Here is a 13061-nt window from a genome sequence, read left to right as displayed (position 1 = left end):
GGGAGGGAAAGGAAAAAGGGAAAGGAAAAAGGGAAAGGAAAAAGGGAAAGGAAAAAGGGAAAAGGGAAGGGAAGTAAAAATAACAGAAAATACAGAGGAGTGACAGAAAATAAAAAGATGTGGAGAAAATGTAAGTTTGGGAAGCAGATTAAGTAGATAAGGCATTTGTAAACATGAATGGAAAAAAATGAGTAAATGTCAGATGAAAGAGCAATAAATGTTTTTTAGACCCCGGCAGAATCAAAAGAATCCTCGCATTAATACAGAGAGTTAGAACCAGAGATGAATAGTATTCCTAATTACCACAGAGTAAAGGTGTGAATTCTTTCTTTCATTTGGAAAGATGACAGTTTCATCTGTGGATGAAACTAAGGATGCCAAAACTAAGTACTATGCCATATATTTGGAAGCCATTGATCTTGAATGAAGGTATCTTAAAAATATTTGACAGAGACATGGTGAAGGTTGAATGAGAATGGACAAATCATGTTAACTGGACATACATCACATTTTTATGTTGAGTAAACTACTTCCTAAAAGCTCTTCAGTGATATACTGATGCTGTGTCTGATCCCTTGGCTATCAATCCAGATGTTTTGTTGACAGCAGCAACTGTTCTGAATTATGGAGAAATGTTATCAAATAAGTTTACAAGAGACATACTTCCACTTTGCAGTTTGTGGCTCAGGTCTGTAATTGCTTTCAAAAATATCTATGGTTTTTGAGCAGTGGCAATACAATCTTTTAAAAATAAAAGAAGTATCAACAGAAGTTAAATATGATATTTACAGAAAATTTCAAACAATTAATGGATGCCATAACAAAATCCCATCATAGCAATGCCACAAAATAAAAGATAAGAACATAACTTTTGAAGTGGATTACAGATTTCTACCAAATGTAAAATTTCATCAAATGTGCTGAAGGACCAAACAGAAGCTGTTCCTCAAGAAAAGAATCCTAAGAGAAAAAATGTTAAGCCAAAACTGGACATAAGCTTATTATGTATACTTAACAGCCTAACTAACAGCCATCTACTTTAGAAATTGCAGGTGATAAAAATAATGGCTGAAAATGAAAAAAAAGTGCAAGGGAGTATTCAGTTCTAACGTTTACGAGTAATTGGTTGTTTTCGTCTACTCCTCTGACTTGCCAGCTATTTCTGCTTCTATCTTTGTCATCTGAGTAGAATAATCACTGGCTATTCTCAAAAAGGCCTTTAAAAAGTATAACAAAGCAAAGCCAGACCATTCTTTGCTCATTTTGTATCTTTGTGGACAAATCATTGGTTCAGGATTCTGGAGAAATCAGTAGATTTGTCTCAGATCTCCTCTGTCTCTTTACAAAAATACCAAATGATTTTTGTTTTCCTTCTATGGGAAACTACAATCTTAATTCAGACTTGCTACTTAGTTGTTGTCCTCTGCTTTGCCTACTTTGGTTATCTTCAAGGTTTGTCTCCTACTCTGGCCAGTGATAAAAATGTAAATGGTTAGGTCCTTAGTCCTATGACAAAAAAAAATAAAACAACCATATATTGAAAGATCACATTTGATATTTGCCTGACAACGAATATGTTCAGATAGTTCAACTGAGATGTAATTCTAGTTCTTTTCTTACAATTTAATTATAGTATAAGGAAAGGCAAGGAGATACCTAGTAGAGTTTCCAGCAGCATGTGAGAGTGTTACATCCCTTGATTTTGGTGAGAGAAGGTGTTCTGCTACTGAAAATCTTACACCATGCCTATCTGCATCTTTGAGAACTTTCAAAAATGCACTAAAAATGTTCTGTCAGATGCCAAGTTACATTGCCGATAGCACAGTTTTCTCCAGTGCTATATGTGAAAATTTGAAGCAACTCTAGAACATTGCAATAGAGCTTGTCCTCTGTGTAGTAAGGTCCTTGAGAAGTGATGCAACAAGTCTTTTACAGAATCAGTGAAAACATTCTGAGTACTTACCTGTGTAAAGTAGGGCAGCTGTTTAAGAAGATGATTAATGTTCCTAAATATATTCCTTTTGTGGACAATTTTCTTTTAAGCTAGGCTTACAAAATTAATGGGTATAAATGATAAGTTCTTTCAAGGTCTTTCCTCCATGTTTTATGGAGGTATTTGTTTAGTAATCAAGTTAGTAATTTACTAATAATTAATTCAGTAATTTTAGTAATTCAGTGGTTAAATACCACTGCAAGGACACATAGAAAGAGCAAGAAAATTCTTTTCCAGCCAATAGGCTAGAGAAAAATATCTATCACTAAAAAATTGATGCAAGAAGAGGGCCAGCTAGAGGGAAAGAGGAAGCTTGATTGTTTTCTTCAAAAGAAATGAAGCAGGCAGCACTAAAACTGAAGAGTTTATAGTTAAGCCTATTTCCTAGAACACACGTTAATGAAATTTTTGGAAAACATTAGGGGTAAGGAGTAAAGGTAGAAGAAGCAGACTGAAATAGTCTCATCTGTAAACTGAAGTTAATGGATGATGTCGTAAGATTATTTTCAAAAATAACTGTAATGGAATGTCACCCACTAGCGGGAATATCATGCTTTAATAAATGACACTTACATGCAGCCACTGCTAGAACACAGTGCTTGAATAAATCATGTGTAAAGCTAGCAGGCACAAAATTTTCCTTTTGCAAAAGAGATTTCTTACTGTAGTCAAGTCAGCAAATACATTCTGCACTCAATTTCCACTGTTAAGTAAAGCTGTGGAATATGTAGTGAACTATACAAAATTAAGAATAATGACCTTATGTTGCCAATCCATAACAGTATCTCTGTGCATAGATAGATCATCCCAAATCTTGTGCAGGCACATGCTTTAATTTTGTTCAGATTAGGAGGAACACTCAATACAGAATCTCCATAGAAAGACAGATAATCAGATGAAACTAGAACTGCATGCACCAATGATGTTTCATTTAACAATATGCTGCCTGCCACACAATTAACGCACCTAAACTTCACTTAGTAGAAAGGTGGAGTGAGTTTATAGTGGATAGTGCCTTGTGTCGTGTAATTACAGCTGGAGCTCCAAAGCTAAGTTGACTCTGTTGTGGAAACATTGCTTCAACATCTACACACTCAGAAATGATACGTCCTTCTGGAAAAACAAAAACAAAAACAAAAAAAAATCTAAAACAAAACAAAAACAGAAACCAAACCTCTCTCCCTGTGGAGAGAGTGGTTGCTGGGATGTGTGCTGCAGTTTAAGAAGGAAAAAAGATATCTACTGTATTAGAGGAGAACACCAAAAAATAGCATAATGTATCAATCAGTGATTTTTCATTATTCATGTACATTTAAAATTAAAAAGTGATGTCTTTCTAGAACTCTTGGTGCAATGACAAACAATATAAGAAATATGAGGAAATTTATGCATTTCATAAAGCATAGAAATCTTGGGCTTCCTCTGCAATACTTTCGTAGTTGCTTGTAAAAAATGGCATCAATAGAAAAATGAAATAACATTTAAAATATCTTGGGTGTATTGTATTTTTGAAACAATAACTGTCTAAGTATACTCTTCTGTGTGTTTCAAGAATATTTCAAGAATGAGAATTGTGTTTGAAAAGGCAAAGAACAAAAATGAAATGCATTCATAACAAGTTAATAATTATTTTTTAAGGTGAGGAGGAGGAGGAGCAGTGGCTGACACACCGGAAGGCTGTGCTGCCATTCAGCGAGACTGGAAAGGCTGAAGAGTTGGGCAGAGAGGAACCTTAGGAGGCTTCACAGGGCAAGTGCAGAGTCCTACAACTGGGGAGGTGTAACTGCGCATGTCAGGACATGTTAAAAGGTAAAAAAAAACTTTAGCCAAATGAATTAAGCATCTGAACACTAAGGATCAATTAAGTGAAAGCAGGAGTAGAAAAATTCAGAAACACTTCCAAACATGAATATTGGTGTTACCATGGCAATAGGAATGTAAAATCTTTCCATAGAAGGCTGTCCTCTTTTGCTTTTCTCCCTTTGGATAGTAGGAAAGCAGGGGGCTTTCCTCAGAACTGATAAGTATGGATGGCAAGTACTGAAGCTTCATGACAAGCACTGTAACATCCATCCTGAAGAATGTAAAACAATTCTCCTGTTGTTTTATTGAATGTTTGGCAATTTGAGATCATTTGAACCGTGAAATACAATTTCTAAAGTAATTCTCCTCCCAGAATGGAGGGACATGATAAGGATTTATTAACCACATATCTCTTAGCAGAAGTGCAGGGAATATCCAAACACAATCTTTTCCTGTAAATTCACAAGTTGGTATTCTTTTGGTGCTGACCACTTACCATTTTTGGCTATGTCTAGATTAGATTTTTGTACAGGATAGACAGATAAAATATGGAAACTTTCACTCAGAGTTAATATAAGCAATTATTTCAGCATCTGTTCTTTAGTGTAGATTGTCTTAGGAGGAAAAATATTAATTATTCACAACAGAAGGAAAGAGATGAAAAGATGCACACACAAACACTTGATCTTGCTTTAGCAATGACATTTCATAGCTATTCTAGCTTTACTGATAAACAACATCCCTTGTAGAGGTGATAAAGAAAAGATACTTATCAACAGCTGATACAAATGCTATATCACAGTCTTTCTACCTGACTTTAGCATGATCTGGAGGAGTAGATCCAAAAGGTGAAATAGAAATATCCTCTAATTTGACTTCAACACAGAAAGGTCTTTTGTTAGCAGAATCAACTTGGTGATTCATGAAGACAGAAAATAATTTATCAACTGAATTAATAGAGATACAAACTGAACATGTAAGAGCTTTGTTAATGATTGCAGCAAATCTGCAGTTTCAGTGCAGTCTAGATCCCGTTTATGTCACAGCTGCCCAAATGATCTAAAGATTCTTCTCATGCAGTCCAATTATGAAACTGTCTCATTAGGTTTTGGGAACTTTCTACTAACTTCTCTATAAGAATCAATCTGGTGATAAAACATGTCAGAGTTCTACCCTTTGGGGTGAAAAAAACCCACATCCAAAGTCATTGTAACTGTAAATCATGAAGATCCAGAAAATATTTTCATAAGCATAACGTTAAACTTTTGGCTGTTAACAATGTTTTATTTGATTATGCTTATTAGAAAAAAAAGTCATGATTCTACCACTGCAAATTTGAAATCATCATAGGTGAAGTCTATGTTGCTGATTACCTTGAGACTGACAGTACTCTATTTTGCATCCAACTCTTTTGTTCTTGATTTTTCTGGATACATACTAACATTTCTGCCAAGGCAGAATTTTGGGAATTTTGTTTAGAACTTCTAGCTGGATGTCGTGGAAAATGAATACTGACTGCTTGCAGATCCAATCCACTGCATGCATTTCTTTGTGTTTGACATGTCTGAACATCTTACCTGTCCTCTATACAGCTTCAGTTTTTATGTGCTGTATGATTTGTTCATGTACTTCTTCTTGGAAGCCTCAAGCTGATGCAGAGGTACAGTAGTCCTGCAATGTGCTGCTAAATGGAGTTTAATGAACTCTTTATTTTCTTGTAAAATGAAATTCATGCTTGGAATGAAGCAGGATTTTAGGAGGTCTTTCAGCTTTTGGGATATGTCTTATGGGTATATATTTTTGGCAAACATGTCAAAATAACCTTGTTTTGGAACTATCTGAAAGACTGAATTTGCACCTGAAGTTAATTAGTCACATCTTTTGAAGGACAATTGTACTCTGTATGGTGCTGACAACAAATATGCATTTCATGACTCTATTTTATCTACTCAAACATAGGAAAAAATATGTAAATGAAAAGGATAGTTCATTTTATTTAACCTAGGAGATCAGGGAAGCTGTAGTTTAAAAGGAATACTATTGCTTCAGTGGCAGCAGTGAAAGGTTGTGGAAACTATTTCTGAAATGGTCTTCAGGCTTCTATTGATTGTAAGTGGTTAACAAACAAGGAGAGTTTGTGATGTGATGTTCCTCAGTGATCTTCATTGTGGAAGGAGTCAGGACCTGTGAATATTGTTTTGACTAACAATCCCTACTACCTTAGATGTCTTGAGGGCAAGGAGGGAGACCAGAAGGCCAAGGCATTGTCTTCTACAGGCCAAAGCAAGTGCTACGGAACGGTTGGAAATTTTAAACTGGGAAATTGTATAATTTCACTTCTTTTATTTTAAAGAAATACATACCAAAACTTGATTTGAAGACAAGGAGCTTTAAAATTTAAGGATGATTTCACATTATCTGAAGGCTTCTAAATTTTTCTTATGACCTTTGGACAGCTGGGGAGTAAGCTGAGGAGTAAGCTTGCTGGCTTTCTTGTCTCTTGATGGTTTACGATTTCTCTCTCCTGTTTTTTTTTTTTTTTTTTTGTTTTTGTTTTTGTTTTTTTTTTCATTCTTTGAGCAGGAGTGTGTCCTGTGGGGAGAATAAGGCAGAAAATTAGCACTTGAGAGGATGAAATTCTCTCTCTTGAGGAGATTTTATGTTCAGAAGATGTTAGCATTCAGAAAGGTTACCAAAGCATTTATGGCAGGAAAAGGACAATTAAGTGTCTGGAGCTGTGCTGTGATCTTCTGACAGGATGTATCTTTTAGAGAAGGAATATGCTATCTCATTTTACTTTTGGCCTTGTAACATTAGCTGTAACAGTAAATTGTGATATTTTCACAAAGATAAATTTGGAATTATGGGCTTGATAATGTTGCAAATTTTACACTCACAGACAATACATTTCCTCTTAAAAGTACACTTTTGCTAATATTTCACTAATGCATTCAGTATGCCAGCATGTACACTAAAAATGTGCAGAAAGCTACAATGGGATGAGGGACTTCTTTCCAAAAGAGGGCAGTATTTATTAGCAAAACATTTTGAAGTATTGCATATAGCTACAGTTTGCTTTCCATAGGTGAGAACCAGAAAAAGGCACTGCAAACCAGTCTTCCCTTTGATTCTTTCTCTTTTTTTTTCATTACTGCTGCTTGGAACATAAATGCCTTTTTTATGAAGATTAAAAAAAGGATATATGCAGTTTCCATGTGACAGAATTGGAGGCAGTGTGAGAGAAACATCTCTTGGTAAAAATGCAACTTGCTGCTGAAAATATATGGACCTATTAAAACAATCTATTTTATGATGTCTCACACACATGCACATAATCACACCCTTTCCATCACCAAGGAATTTAGTAGCTGCGTTAGTGTCCTTTAATCAAAGGTATCAAGAGACGTGGCTCAGCTTGCCAATTTTTGTAGTTGTGTTTAGACTGCCATGGTTTAGGTAACATAATCTTACCCGGCTGAGAATGAAACTTACTGAAAATGAGACTTTTTACTTATAAGTATGAAGTTTAGGATTTTTACCATTACTTGACTATAATGCAAGGAACAAAACTCTGAAGAAAAGAAAGCACAGTATTTTCACAACACGTACACTGTTTTAAAGGATTATATTTGATCTGAATAAAGCCTACTGGTATCGTGTTTTCTGAAAGCTTTTGATCCAGTGAAGTTACCTAAAAAAATTAAAGATCTCTATATAGTTTATAACTGCAATAATGAGCTTTGTGCACGATACTTTCTTACAAGTAATAACCAGATGCTAGAACTTTGCTTATCCTGAGATGCCTATTTTCTTCAGCTGTCCACTGATTACATGCTGTTCCCTGAATTTTGCTTTCAACTCCTTAGATAGTTGATTGAAAAATGGAAAAAATAAATGTTGCAAAGAAATTTGAAAAATATTTTTTTTCAGTTTTGCAGTATATGAGGTAGAAAAGGTTTTCATTTAACAAAAAAAGTTGAAATCACATTTGAAATTTTTTATATATTTTTAAAAATTTGCTTCTTTTTTATTATTATTGAAATAAAATGCTGCTGTCAGGTGACATGGTGCAAGGGATACATAGGAGTGTGCAGTGAGTTGCTTTCTTTCTGTTTCTATATTCTTTACTACTTTCATGCTATGTTTGGAAAACTTTGACCAAGGAAAAACTTATATTAAACATGAAAAATCTCAATTCTAAAAGAGTAAATCTTAATTTTTGGCTAATCATAGAATATAAAATCTTTCATTTTTACCTTATTTGACAAGACGATTCATAAAGTTAGTCTTTTTGTCCTCAAAATCTTCCATGTTAATGATGCTTTAAAGTGCTACAGAGTGGGAGGAGGGAGAAGAAAGCAGCTGGCACATAGATGAAAAATCCAGAACCTAGTTTGAAAGTAAAACAAAAAACAGCTGTAACTAAGATAGAGGCGAGGGTGTTTCTATAATCAGAAATTCCCTCCCAAAATTAGGAAATACATAAAAAAACTTTGAACAAGAATGGATCCTGAGATACTCTCCTTGTTACTGAACTCCATCTAGGGTTTGTGCTACTGACCTCTGTTCTCTGGCCAAGCCTTTCAGCCAGTTTTTGATTCATCTCACTGCTTGCCCAGCCCATTCTTCAACAGCTTAAGTGGCATTCAGTCAACTGGCTCCTCTGAAGGAAAATGAAAGAAAACTAGTAAACAAACTCTGACATTGGCATTTATTCTGACAAAATTGGAGGTGCTCGTACTTGCATTCATGGTGTTTCCTAAGTTTTCTTGATGTAGTCTAATGTAGAATGGGAGTGCTAATGAACAATTTTTAAATTCATAATCACAAATGCTTCCTAAAGGTGTTCCAGAAAGTTAGTCATCTAGCTAAGCCTTGGCCTACTTGCTTTTTTTCTTCTTCTTCTTAAAATGTGCTCTTTAAGTGAAAAAAATCAAAAATATTCCTTGTGTCATTCATGGAGTACAAGCCAGTTTCTTAGGTCTTCACCTTCACAGAGCCCACTTTGTGTTTTTAGGTGGTATTCCTCCCAACACAGCAACAAAAATCAGAGTAAAAACCTCCTTCTTCTCTTTCCTATCTTCCCTCTTTTACAAATACATTTTAAAATTAAATACTAGAGAATGTGTCCTCCAAGTCCTACTTGTTTTGAACCTGGCATCTAAACTTACCCACTTGAGTAACGATACCAAATCCCTCATACTTAACAGCAGAAGTGTTACTTGAGAGCTGTGATTGATTCTAATGGATATTTGAGGACTAATGTTCTCTTTTTCATGTCTTGAGATAATAAAAGAGAAAACAGATGATCTTAATTTGTCAGAAGCTGAAAAAGAGCCTGGATACAGATGACTTGTTTGATACAAAGCTCAAAGTAAATAAGCTCTAGCAATTTTATTTTGCATTTAACTATGATCTATGCATTGCTAAACTCAGAAGACTCTTGACAAAGAGAAAATCTAAAACCACTTTGAAAGCTGAAAAAATAAAGGAGGAAACGATACTGTTTCAATGTCAGAAAACACCAACCAAATATCATCAGAAAAGCTGAAGTCTGCCTCATGCAGATTTAGCATAAATGTAGCTGTGAACATTACATGATGCAAAACAAACAAACAAACAAACAAAACATGTTGAAAGAAAAAATACGATGAAGCATACTGGTTGTGTCAATGAGTCCAGTATACAACGCAGCACTAACAGAACAAGTTCAAGCCGGCAGCGGCATTTTAGTGACATCTAATCATCAATGCCATAACCCACATAAGAAATAAAGGAAACTTCGTCCAGGCTTCCAGCTTTTCCACCAACATAATACCAATTGTAAAGTGTACTATCAGCGTCAGTGAAATGGGCAATAAAACTCTTTTGGAAAGTATTGTCAATAAAAAACTTTTCAGACATTTTGCCACCCCAAAATTCCCATGACACTTCTATAAAAAGTGGCTCTATGATCACTATAATCACAGTGCTAGAAAACAAAAAATTACCCCTTCTCTTCACCTCTCAGAAAAACATAAAAGAAACACAATTGTGGTGTCTTTATGTGACAACTTTCTCCTCTTGAAGAATAGAAATGAATAACATTTGTTTCCACAAAAATAAGAATAACCTCAAAAACAGTTGTTTATGCTGTTTAGAGGAAAATAGCAAGGTTTGAAAGAAGAACACTGACCGTTACACAGGGAATTGTTTCTAGGGTGTCTTAGTACCGCTTGTAAGGACTTGACCTTTGGAATACCTCAGAACTTGAACCAATTGTTAAAAAGGAGCAAAACAAACAGAAAAGATAGAGCAAAATATTTCATTTGCAATGCTAAAAACAAACGTCACACTAAAATGAATCTCAGCTCACTTTGGTGTGGGTACCAGTCTAATGCATGTCTTCCAGTAACAGAGGTAATAGTTTTCCTGGAGCTGTAGGTACCAATTAGGTTACAGTGGTCAGCTTGTCCAAATTTGAGAGCTAACATGGTGTTTTGAAGTTCTTCTTTGCGAAGTCAGAATGTAGTAGGACACAGGTATTACTGCCTTATAATCCTAAAACTTTACTTTAGAGAATTGGTCCTCATTTTAGCAGCTAGTGAACTAGTAATGTAAGCAGGCCTGTGTCAGAACACACTCCAAACAGATCAGAGGAGATGGGATTTGGAGCATAGTTAGAACAGCAGATATCTTCTCTTCCAGCAATCAAACTGAAAATAATAAACTTGTAATATAGATATTTTGGATCAGAATTAAGCAGAAGCTTAGTCTTGTCTCTTTATGGTTAAAAAACTATTTTCACCGAACATTATTTTAAATAAACTTCAGCACTTGGTCTGGCCAAAAATAAAAAAAAAAAATTGTTCCTAGCAACTGAGAACCACTAAAAAATAGAGAAAAGAAATAATTCACACCCTAAGTAGAAATATCGTAATAGCATGCTTGGACTCAAAACTTAACTTTAACTTACTTTAATTTTGTTTTATGTGAAACCATATATGCTTCAGTGTTGGTTTTGTTTAGTTTAGTCAGTTTGTTTTAAAAAAAAAATCCCACATACTCTTTCTTCAGCTTTTTTTTTCTGATTTCAGTCTCAGTTTTGAAATTATTTCATGCATTCCTCTAAAACAGTTTCAAATTCTAAAACTACAAAAATCCAAAAGTTTTGATCCAACAACATTACTGAGCACTAATTGTTGTTTATAAAAGGGGACAAACTCTAACAATAAAAGCTGAACTGTCTCTGGCTGGTCCTCATACTCAAGCATTCATTCTTTATTGACTGCTGAAAGCAAGGCTATGCCCTGTTTCTGAAGTACTGCTTCCACATACACCCAACTCCATTTTCATCTGGTAATTTCCACTTTAATTACAGATTTTTCAAATTCATGTTCTCATGAATTGCTGAATGCCTGGATTGTTAGAATTGCTGGGTGTCTGAATTGCAGGTTTCCTGCCATCTCCAGACAATGAACTTTTGTTTAAGAAATTATTTTGGCATATCACAAGTACTTTGCTGTCCTCGGTCTGATTTTCTTCCAGGTACTTGAATATAATGCGTCTGAGATCTCTGAGTTTTTTATACAACTTCAGTTGCATTAGTCATCTGCAGTGAGATGGCTAAGTGCCATTACTTCTTTTGATTGAAGATTTAAGATGATAAATGGAAGACTAAGGAGTAGGTAAAGAATGACTAAGAAAAGGAAAGGAATAAAATAAGTTCTTGGAATCAGAGTATTTGTGGAAGATTGAAAATATGTTGAGGTTACCATTTTAAAATCCTTGACTGCAGGGTTTCCAGATTCAAGACCTTAAGAACAGAGTTGTGTGGAATGCTTTTGTGAGTCTCTGGTGCTTTAATATACAAAATAAATAATGCAGTGTGTCTTTGTCTTTCTTCATTTTTGAAAGAAGTTAATGAATTAAAACATGCTATTTTAGTAACTAATTTGTCTTATATTTGATTAATAAAAGCTATCTGTCACACCCTCTGCTGCTGAACTTGCATTCTTTAATAATAACACCCATAAATCCTTTGAACACTTTGACTGAATTGTATCAAAAGCAGTAACACACAAGCTACCATGACAGCTGAAATGATGTCTCATGTAGTGACATCCTTTCATAATCAGAATGACCCATGGTAAAACTTTGTATGCCCTGGCTTGAGCTGTTGGGAATATATCCTTACTTTTTGCTGACATGTCATAACATGTGACATTTATTAATCGAGCTTTATTTAGGGCTGGATTGTGATTGTTTGTTGTTTTCTGGTGTTTATTGCCTGTTTTATGGAGCCACGTCCACAGCATCAGCACCCAGCCCAGGTCACTGACTTGTCAACTTAATGGGCAAGCCATCTATCTTATTCCACACAGATGTGTCATATAAAAAAGTCCTGTTTTTGCAAGGATGTTACAGAAACAAATGTCTAGTTTGTATGAAGCACACTTCCATGCCCATCCCTGCCCCTACCCTGGTGATAGCATCGTCATTTTCTTTTTGTAATTATGTAAACTGAACTTGAAGTAGCATTTAGATCTTCAAAGTCTCAGTCCCTACACCATAATGCCTACCTGAAAGTGCTCTGAGACCCTCCTTGGCAGTATGGATGCCTTCATGAGCACCACACATTCTCACTGAGGGGTCCTAAGAGAGGGGTAGGAGAAGTCATGCTCCATTCCTCTGCTGCACTTGCAAGGAAAACTGGCTGCTGACAGAGAGGCCTATGAATTACGCTACACAACTGACAGTGCAGCAAACATTTTCTTCAGCTTACAGAAACTGCCAGACTTGCTGGAAAAAGTATATTTCTGAATAAATAACTCAGAATCTCTTAGACATCAAAGTTCCTGTTCCCCAGTCATGCTCTCTACTAGTGCATCTTGCTGTACCTAAGTGTCATTGGATAATTCAGGACCTGGGGAGGCCTCCAGCCTGAGCTGTGCCCAGCACAGGCCCAGCACTGGGGTCAGACCTGGCTGTTCAAGGCATTAATCCTATGACAGCTGGATACCCTCCAAGGAGGGAGATGACACCATCTCCCTAGGCCCTACTCTCCACATGGGGAAAGCTTTCCCTTCTCTGCAGCCTCTATCCCTGCTCAGTGCTCAGCTCACTGCACAAGGCCCAGGGCCTGCTCCCAGAGCTGCCGTAGCCCTGCTGGTGTTGCTGCTGGGGCTCAGCCCGCCCAGGGCTGCACAGTGCTTTTGCCCAAAGGCACGGTGGCCTGGTGGCCTCTTACTGCACTGGTCTTGGCCCATCTGACTGGGACATCGGA

The 13061-nt window shown here is 36.0% G+C and overlaps 1 long non-coding RNA gene across 1 annotated transcript; it reads right to left on the bottom strand.

The window, feature by feature from the left end:
- LOC110390011 lies at positions 7866-12594 on the bottom strand. The gene is made up of 3 exons (XR_002433493.1): positions 12358-12594; positions 8358-8459; positions 7866-8185 (listed from the first exon to the last, which is right to left on the bottom strand). It is a non-coding gene; the product is annotated as an uncharacterized LOC110390011 (long non-coding RNA).

The sequence above is a fragment of the Numida meleagris genome, chromosome Z (assembly GCF_002078875.1).
Source record: "Numida meleagris isolate 19003 breed g44 Domestic line chromosome Z, NumMel1.0, whole genome shotgun sequence".
In the NCBI taxonomy this organism is placed as follows: domain Eukaryota; kingdom Metazoa; phylum Chordata; class Aves; order Galliformes; family Numididae; genus Numida; species Numida meleagris.
Note: the sequence above shows the minus strand (reverse complement) of the source record. Positions and strands in the feature narration are given on the sequence as shown.